Here is a 10000-nt window from a genome sequence, read left to right on the forward strand (position 1 = left end):
GGGGTGAAAGGGGGAAAGGCTAGTTGTGCTTATTCACGCGATATCTGTCGACCTCTTTCCATGCTGGTGCATGTCCCTGCAGATTTAGCAGGGCGCCACTCGGCTGCCACAGCTATTTCTTTCGTTTTAATTCACATTTGACTCGCCAGTCGACCGTGAGAGAGGCTGCCCAAGCCAGAGGCAGGAATGGAAATGAACGCTTCGAACTGTGGGTTGGGTGGAGGTTTCTCTCTCTCTCTCTCTCTCTCTCTCTCTCTCTCTCTCTCTCTCTCTCTTTCTCGCTCCCCCTCTCTCCCTCTCCTCCCCCTCTCTCTTGTTCGAATGAGTATTTGTAAATTTGGTCTATTTTCTCGTTGTCTCTTGAGATGAGATTTCAGGACTAAGAAGAGACCCCCAGCGAGTTGGAGGCGCCCCCAGTCACAACGACAGGCGTATAGTTCTTCCATTCAGTAAGTGCTTCAGTGCCCAACTGAGCTTGCTGAGTGTTACTTTGAGAATTTGTCTGGTAACAAATTAGCGAAAAATGAAGTACTAGAATGTATTAAATGTGATGTTTACAGTTAAAATGGTCAGATGAGATTTGTTGTTGGCAAGAGTGTTTTTTTTTCTTTACCATCTCAACCTCAGGCTTAAGCGTTTGTATTAACATGTGTACAGACAAGAGAAAATATTCATTCAAGAGAGTTTTAAACAAAGTCACAATGCAATATTTACCCTCATTAAAAATAAGAAACTGCTCAAGTTGCAATTACCGGTACATCTTCAAAAATACCCACTATAGACCTGTAGCAAAATAGCAGGGAACCCTTATGGGAGAACACAATAAATGTGTACACGCATCTACACAGCAGTGAAGAGATTAAGAAAGACCCCGCTAAATGACAAAGAGAAATAACCAAGAAACACATAGGAACATGTCTCCAGTCGGTCAACTTCAACCGCTGTCTTCACTATTCAGTTCTGAGTTAAGGGTAGTGGATTGTATACATACTTCCACCCGCAGTGCAATACAGCATATTATACGGCCTGCTATTCTTTTCAAAAAGTGTTTGCTTTTTTTGAGTACCCAATCTATCTAGAGGCCCAACAGTGGTTCTTTGATGATGACGTACACAGTAGCTTGTGAGATGCAGATCAAAACCAAACTCATAACCGTTAAAGAGAACTTTGTTTCAAGATATTTGTTTTGGATGCCATGATTTTAGTCAGAATCTTAAAAAGTGTTGTTGCAAGAAGCTCTTTTAACCAACACATTTCTCGTTCAACTTAAAAAGAAAAACGAGATCGCAGCTCTTGCTTTTATAAACGGATTATTAGATACCATATAGACAAGTCTGAAGCAGAAGGTTTGTTACCCTGTCAAGTCAGCGAATGGAGAGAAAGTATTAATGATAGAACAAGACAGATAATTTAAACTTTGAGCCACGAATTTCTCCAAAACAGATTGCATTGACCGGTGTCTGTGGTGAAGCAGTTGGGCACTTCACTGTTGCACACACGGAAGACCCGAGTCCGATTATCCCAGAGGGGAGAATTTTTATCGAGTATCTCGGTGTTCCTGTTGGGTTGTTATATCCCTCTCAGTCTGGGTTGGTCCTGACAGGCAGGGTCAAAGCCCGTCTCCTAGACGATCTAAATTGTGTCGATGGGGGGAGTAAAAACATATGTACTTTTTAAAAAATTCAATTTTTAATTGCTACACCCCAACAGCCAGCGCACAAATACGTGTATTACGTCACGAACAGTGAATTTATGGGGCAGTCCAGGAGAGTTGTCAGCCCCTACCGTGAACCCGGAAGTCCATGAAGGCAGAGCAGTGCAGCAATACGTTCTCCAGCAGCGTCTCTGACGCCACCCCTACGCCACACACGAGACTTGCCGGGCCTTTCCGGGACTAGCCGGGGCTCATCTAATCAGGGGCTGACGCGTCTGATGAAGTGAAAAATAAGGTGATTACTCTACTCGTCTCTTTCACACACGACGACAGCCTAGGAAAGCCCCCCCCACACCCAATCACACACACACTACCCCTTTTTCCTCTCTTTTGTTTTCCGTCTTTTTCCTTCCTTTTTGTATTTAAAAAAAGTATTTCACCCACAGAAGACGTTAACTTCACCTTGCCTCCTTGTCTCTGTTCTATTCCTCTTCTGCCCTTTCAGCATGCTGTCGCAATGTTCACATATTTTATTTTTTGATTTTTTAAAAGTTGCAATTTCTCAATCCCCATTTTCTGGCATACCCCACATCCATACCCTTTTCCCCTCCATCATTGTATGAAGGCTTTATACGTTAAAAAAAAATCTCAATAAGTCAACTCCTGTGTAATCGCAGTCTACCTGTTTATTCACAAATCAATAGTTTTGCTATACACAGTCTCTTTCACGCACACGCACACGCACACATACACACACACACACACACACACACACACACACACACACACACACACACACACACACACACATACACATTTTTCGACTCCACACAACCTCTACTCTGTCGTCGAATGAATCAACTTGTCTTATTGAATCATCATCAGAACCGTCTCAGACCTGGATAAGTGAAAATACAAACCAAATTGGAAAGAGTGTTACGTTTACCTTGAAAACAGATATCGAGAAGATTGAATATTGGACTCTCGCTCAAAGTGAGCAAGTTAACTGAATATTAACTTAAAAGAAAAAAAATCATTAATGGTTTTTAAACTAAATATCAATGTCGTAACCTAGATCTAGATTATCATGTCTCTTGTCTTTCCAGCGTTTGTAATTACCTTACAGAGGTTGCTTGTGTAACCATTAGGCACTGCGTTGTCGCACACAGGAGACGCAAGGTTGTTTCTCGCGTGGGTAGTATTTTTAAGGAGTACATTTGTATATCGGTCTGTCTGCTGGAATGTTTATCCCTCCCAGCTCAGGCAGGGTCGATGCCCTATTTTTAAAGTAACTAAATTGTATCGACGAGGGCGTAAAACCAACATTAGAAAAATAACGAACATTACAGTCTATTTGTTGAGCTGAACCCCCCCCCCCCCCCCCCAACAAACATACCAAGGAAAAATCAAGCAAAACGAAGACAAAAGCGAAAACAAGCAAATCTTTCACGCATGTGGTAAGCTCATCTTTATTCCGGGCGATGACACGACAGTGTGTTCATTTTGAATCCAGATGGATATTCCAGTCTGATTTACTGTCAGTTGAAGAAAAATAGATATCATAATGTTAATTATGGGATGTCCCGTGTGCCTCATCTGGACTTTCACTTGGCAGGCACTGAAAAACAAGAAAAGAGAAACATGAGAAAAGGAGAATGAGGGGGGGGGGGGTGTCATTGAGAGCATGTTTCTACTCACAGCTTAATACCTTTTCTAAATAGAATTTCAACTTCCAAAATATTGCTAAACACGTGCTGTAATGTGTTTATAATCGTTCTCGCTGCTTCCAGAGTAAATAACCGTGCCTACTGCTGACAGCGGGCAGAACAAATTTGTTTTGACTTCTCAGCACGCTTGCAAGGGCTTTTCACACAAGCGCACAATTGTTTTCCTATTGCTTTTCGTCACAGCAAGTAATCACAACTGGTAGCCGAGCTCACGCCGACTCGCACCTTGCCCAACGAAATGTTTACATTCCGGTCACGTGCTTTCATTGCGCATGCTCTTCACCTGTCCTGCCTCATTCCACAAGCGCAACAAGACCACGATACGGTTATCACTCAAATTTGTACACCCATGAGAAAAGGGCTGCTGGTCTTAGGAAGCTGGAAGCCTAGTTTGCCACTAGGGGTCTCCACGGGGACCCCCTGGTGGGTCCAATCTGGGGAGAAGTGCACTCCGTCTCCGCTGGAAACCTCCCCAGTTTTATCTCCGACCGCTCAAGAAACCGAGATGAAGGTCCCAAGACGAGAAGACCAGACGGTAGGCTTGCACCCAACTGCGACGATCTTGAACGTCGCTTCGCAACACGACGCCAAGCAAAACGAATTGTTTTACGATCAAAACACAGAGTATGTAATCAAATACCATCCTATGTATGAGTTTTACATGAAAAGTCGTGTTCGTGACAGACACCACTTTTTATGACATGGCGTCTTTCTATGTTTACTACAAGTTTGAGAATATGTTCTAAAGAAAACTGATTTTCTTAATGCTGAAACTGTGAGGAAAGGATTTAGTGGTTCCTTCTTCTCACTGCCCCCCCCTCCCCTCTTTTTCCCCCTTTGGACCAATCCGCCCGCTCCAAGGCAGCCTCGGGCGGATGACAACAGAGTAATACATGTTATACATTTGTGATTGACTGACGGCACAGCTGAGCTACGTGGCTGGGACTGGCAGATCTTGGCAACATATCTAGCGCATCTGTATAACGAAGAAAGGTTCAATAGATATTCTCATTCCAGATCTATGTGTTGAGCTAAATTTCTCTGAGTGTTAAGGTAAAAACGTTCGGCGGGTATCTGTTATTAGGGTTGCAGTTAAGTTGTAACATCGGGGTGCAAAGTTCTGGATGTGAGTTGCGAGTCTGTACCACGGGATCGTGAAGCCGTCAGATCTTTTTAATTAAAAGGTTATAAACATTGTTGTAGCATTCTTATTTTCTGAAACTGTAAACTGACGCAATATTATGCGTCGAACTGAGCTTATTAATATGAATCCGAAACACGAGTAATAGGGTTTGGGGGAGTAAAAGGGTAAGGTACTCGTACAAGTATTATTTTGAGTCAGCTACCTTAGGCCTGTTGTTGGAGAAAAAAATACTCTCATCTCTATACAGACGGGTCATATTGAAGAAAAACGTCTCTCTTTCTCTAGTTTCGAGATCCATTTTCCATCCTAAATGTAGCTAAAGATAACACAACGCTTAGAAACAATGTAAATCTCTTTCTTAAATTGGAGAACACATCAGTAGAAGCCCCACCGAGGGGGGTCAAACGAGCTTTATTTATTTATTTATTTTGGTAAGTGTTTTACGGCGCTCGCAACTGCATAATGTCATATGAGTGCGCGGGACATATTATACATTTTCAGTTAACAGACATTAGAAAGAATTCGAAAAGATTATAAAATGAATACAGGTACATAAATTTATTTGTTTGTGTTGAACCGTCTGCTGTTGAAACACACAAACAAGACGTACGACTGAGAATTGGTTGGCGACCATCTATGTTCATATATATGTAATAACAGAAATTCTTAATAAAAAACTGATGAGTTTCTGTTTGAGTCAGTGGGGCAAAAACCAAAAATCACCGCGAACATTTTGACAACAGAGACAAAGACAGAGCTGAAAACTCCACGGAGCTTTTGCCACCTTTGTCCACACGCTAGTCAAATTGTTAATTTTAAACTGATTGACATAATATCTTTTTGTAAATACAACTTAGACGCCAGTCTTTAAAAAAAACACACAACTATTTTAGCTTCTGTCTGTATTTATATTCCTCTGTCTATCAGTTTTTCTGTCTCTTTGTTTGCGATAGTGGACATAATAGATTCCTTCACTTTTCTGTTCGTGACCTTGTGTGTCTGCCATTTAAAAATCAACAACCCGTTCGTCCATGGCTTTCGTTTTCTTTCAGTCAACTTTCTTTTTACTATCTTAGATTTCGAGAAATTCAACCCGATACATTAGTTTTAAGATCAACGGCATGTCTTGCTTTATTGTGAACCTAAAACTTCTATTTCACAGTCAGATCTTTTGAAGTAGCTTTTTATCTTCTTTTTTCTTGTAAATTACTGCATTTTTCGGTTCACGCTTCCAGATGCAAATACGATCTCACATTGTTTTACACGGCTAAGCAGGAGATAAGCCTTCCCCTGGCGCGGTAGAACACAGACTTAGGCATAAGAAGTTCTTATCACCACTTCATAACTTCGCCGTTATCTTTTTTCTAATCCTTTCCGTAAAATCTTTTTTGCATCTTTCTCTCTCATCGTCGCTTCAAACGAACAAGATGAAACGCTTTCGCCCATGACATGCCGCAGACAGGAGTGCAACCGCTCCGTGACTGTTACTACTAAGATACAGACATTCGGGGGAAAAAGTCGTCCAGAAATTCAAGAATTTAGCTGTGCATTACGGAGGTAGAAGTAAAAAGAAAGGGAACTAATCTTAACTCAACTTTTCTTGAAAAGTAATCACGACTGAATAAAAGGGTTTTAATGTCTCGAGGAAGAGGCTGGTGTTGTTTTTTCCCAGTGTTCGGTAGATACCCCGCTAAAGTATGTCTTTGTAATTTTGTAATGTAACATTTCCAAATCTTATACGCGTTTTCAGTTTTCAACTTCTCAACTATGCGCTCACAGAATTATATAAAAATTGTCTCAAAACTTTCTCCAACTTGCTTTTCAGTCTTTCACCCCTGGATCCGTGAAAAAAAAGTGGCAACAGGGAGGAGGGACAGAAACAGAAACAATATTAAAAACAATAATAGCAGTACATGTTACCGAACTACGTCAATTGCAAAAAGAAACTGTCTGTCTGTCTGTCTGTCTGTCTGTCTGTCTGTCTGTCTGTCTGTCTGTCTGTCTGTCTGTCTGTCTGTCTGTCTGTCTGTCTGTCTGTCTGTCTGTCCGTCCGTCTGTCTGTCTGTCTGTCTGTCTGTCTATCTGTCTGTCTGTCTGTCTGTCCGTCTGTCTGTCTGTCTCGCTCTCCTCGTATCTCACCCTCCCCTATCCGTCTCACTCCCCCCCCCCCCGTCTCTCTTTCTCGCCCCCTCTCTCCTCTCTTGGTCTTTCTGTCTCTTGCCATCTTACTTAGGCTCTTTAGTCTTTTCCTCTGTCTTTCCTTTCTCTCGCATCCCTCACACTCTCTCCCCTTCACGCAAACTTACACACACACACATACACACACACACACACACACACACACACACACACACACAAACACACACATACGCTCATGCACACGCATAAGCACGCATACACACCCTAATAAACACATAATCCAACTTCATGACGGTCCCTGAAATAGAACTAATAATATAATATTTATAAACTCCTCTACCTCTCCGCCCATCATCTAAACACCTACGCTTTTCCGTCCTCCTATAATAGAGATACATTTGATATATCATTCTGTACACAGAACTTAACGGCGACTTCTGTTTCTTGGCGTTCCTGACCTGCAGGCCATTTATGTATCATTTATCCGATTTTTCGGTCAGTTTTATACATTCATCGGCAAAACCCCAATCTCTCTTTTCACAGAAGTTACTCCCTTTCATCCCCCAACTCACCCACCCACCGTGGCACGTTAAAATAATATCTTTTCAGCTCGATCTTCCATTCTCTTCGGAAGGTAAGGGTAATTAAGAGGCGAGGTAAGAATACTTTTTACATTTAAAAAAACTCCCAACCCAACCTGAGAGTTATATATCATTTCTTATTGTTTCCATCAGCCACAAATTCTCATAAAAAGGAATACACGCACATGCACTGGCACTTGCACAGTTTTAAGAAACGGACTTTCTTAATTAACTAATACCCAGTGCCCATCGGCAGAATTAGGTCAGGTCGGGCCGGGCCGGATCCGGTCGATTAATGTCAGCCTCAGTGCACACTACGGGTAGATCCATCCCCTACTCCCCAAACCCCTTTATTGTTTTAAATTGGATTAAAAAAAAAAAACACCTTTGACTGGTGCGGGTGTTATTGTACAGAAAACTTACCGGTCGGAGAACAGCTATTTCCTTCAATGATAGTATCAGGTGCTTTCTGACTTGATTCCTGGTACTGACACATTTCGCGGTTGCTGTGTTGGGATGGGTTTTTTTCTATTCTTACAAAAATGGGGCATGTCGATAGCTTTCTAGATCTATCAGTAGCAGCCTCTCCAAATTTACACGCGGCAAAATGACTGATTTTGTGACTCGTAGGCTACAAGCGTTGTGATTGGTTGTTCACATCCGACGGCTACGACAGGTTCGACACGCGTCCTTGAAAAATATATTCCTTTGGTTTTAACGTTAACAGTCGAAATCAGTCGAATTAGGTCGAAAGGAAGCAAAATCCGACAGAATCAAATGAATTAAACTGGTGGTGTACGCTAGGTATAACGGTGCTGGCCGTGCATGCAATTTCTCTTGCCCCTTACAGCTTTCCATGTTTGCAAAAAAAGTGTCTTTCCCTTACAAGGACTAGAACTCTGTACTGTAATGGGAAAGTATCCCAAATCGAGTGTTCAAACTCTACTGAAAGATGAACTGCTAATATCAGACTGTTTTTGGATTGCGGGATACCGTGTAGAAAGAGAGAAGGTGTCAACTCTAACACTTTGATGTGATTAGTTTGCTGTGACACAATAATTTCACACGTTCTAGACATGTTATTGTCAAATGAAAATGTTACTAAAAAACAAAACAAAACAAAACCAATGCAAACTTGATCTGATATGAATATATGGACTTGATTTGAATAGGGAGGAGGTGTGTTTTGTGTGTGGGTGGTGTGGGATGTGGGAGTGGATGAATCTAAAGTAAAAGTGCATGTGAGTGTATGTTTAAAGTTGACTGGCATCTGAGAGTACGTGTATATAAATGTGTATTTGGAAACTGACACTTGGGACAAGAGGTCGGGGGGGGGGGGGTATAGATAATATTATGGTTAGTCTATAGAACAGAAGAAATTCATATTTATTGATTATTCTAATATTTCAATTCGCTTCGTAACTACATATACATTGTGTTATGATAATCTCTTCAATTCAGCGCTGAAATTCACCATCTGTTCTAGGCAATTGAAACAATAATATTATCCTGCAAACAGAAAACTTTCAAAAGAAGAGAAAGAAAAGCGAACTAATAACCCCCAATCAATTATACAGTCATCAATACATGTACTTCAAAACTCGATGAAAAGCCCAGACCCGGCAACATGAAGTGCAGTCTTTAAAAATAATTACGACAGCACTGGGATAAAAATGAACAACAACATCATCAAAAACGAACTCGAATCGAAATTAAAACAGAAAGTAACACACATGCAAAAAAAAAGAAGAAAAGAAAGAAAACAAAACCCGTATATAGAGAAAAAAAATCACAGCGCGTATCAAGTTCACGTCTTATCAGCCGGCTGAGCAATACGCGGCGCTCAATGGAATTCTCAGCGGCAGAACTTTGTGACCTGCTCGCGTCCGTTCTCTGGGGGATTCCCCTACGCCAAGATGTTCCCCGCATAATGTCTTCAATATCTCTACAGGCTAAAGGTTGTAAGTCGGGGCTGTGTGATCTTTCCAGGTGACCCCCGAGATCAGGGTGCAGATAGGCATGACAGTTACAGGAGAGGGCTGGTCCCTCGACCATGCATGCAGTTGATAGAAATAATAATAACAACAACAACAATAATAATATTAATAATAATAATAATAATAATAATAATAATAATAATAATAATAATAATAATAATAATAATGATAATAATAATAATAATAATAATAATAATAATAATTTAATGATAATAATAATAACAATAGTAGTAGTATTAATAATAATAAAACTAATAATAATAATAATAATAATAATAATAATAATAATAATAATAATAATAATAATTGTAGTAGTAATAGTAATGATAATAATAATGATAATAATAATAATAATAATAATAATAATAATAATATAAAAAAATTAATAATAATAACAATGATAATAATAATAATAATAATAGTAATAATAATAATAATAATAATAATAATAATAATAATAATAATAATAATAATAATAATAATAATAATAATAATAATAATAATAATATATTTACATTGATATCGTCGTCGTCGTCATTGTTGTTGTTTTGTTTCTGTTTTGTTTTTGTTTTGATTTTGGTTGTTTTATTTGTGTGTTTGTTTGTTTTATTTTGCTTTTTTTTTTCCTTCACGAAGAGAACTTATTTGAATACGAACACCGAATGTAATAATCTTCAGGAGGACAATGGGTCAACTTTGAAGTCATCCCAACTCCTCATTTAGATGCCTCAAGAAAAAGTAATAGACCCAAACAAACA

General features: G+C 39.8%; 1 long non-coding RNA gene across 1 annotated transcript in view; it reads right to left on the reverse strand.

The window, feature by feature from the left end:
• Nucleotides 1-3098: 3098 nt before the first annotated feature.
• The window catches only part of LOC106011984, a 20796-nt gene continuing 13894 nt past the window's right edge, over nt 3099-10000 (reverse strand). The window contains exon 3 of the long non-coding RNA XR_004858603.1: nt 3099-3272. This is a non-coding gene — a long non-coding RNA (uncharacterized LOC106011984). The remainder of the gene's footprint in view (nt 3273-10000) is intronic.

The sequence above is a fragment of the Aplysia californica genome, unplaced genomic scaffold (assembly GCF_000002075.1).
Source record: "Aplysia californica isolate F4 #8 unplaced genomic scaffold, AplCal3.0 scaffold00010, whole genome shotgun sequence".
Taxonomy (NCBI): Eukaryota; Metazoa; Mollusca; class Gastropoda; order Aplysiida; family Aplysiidae; genus Aplysia; species Aplysia californica.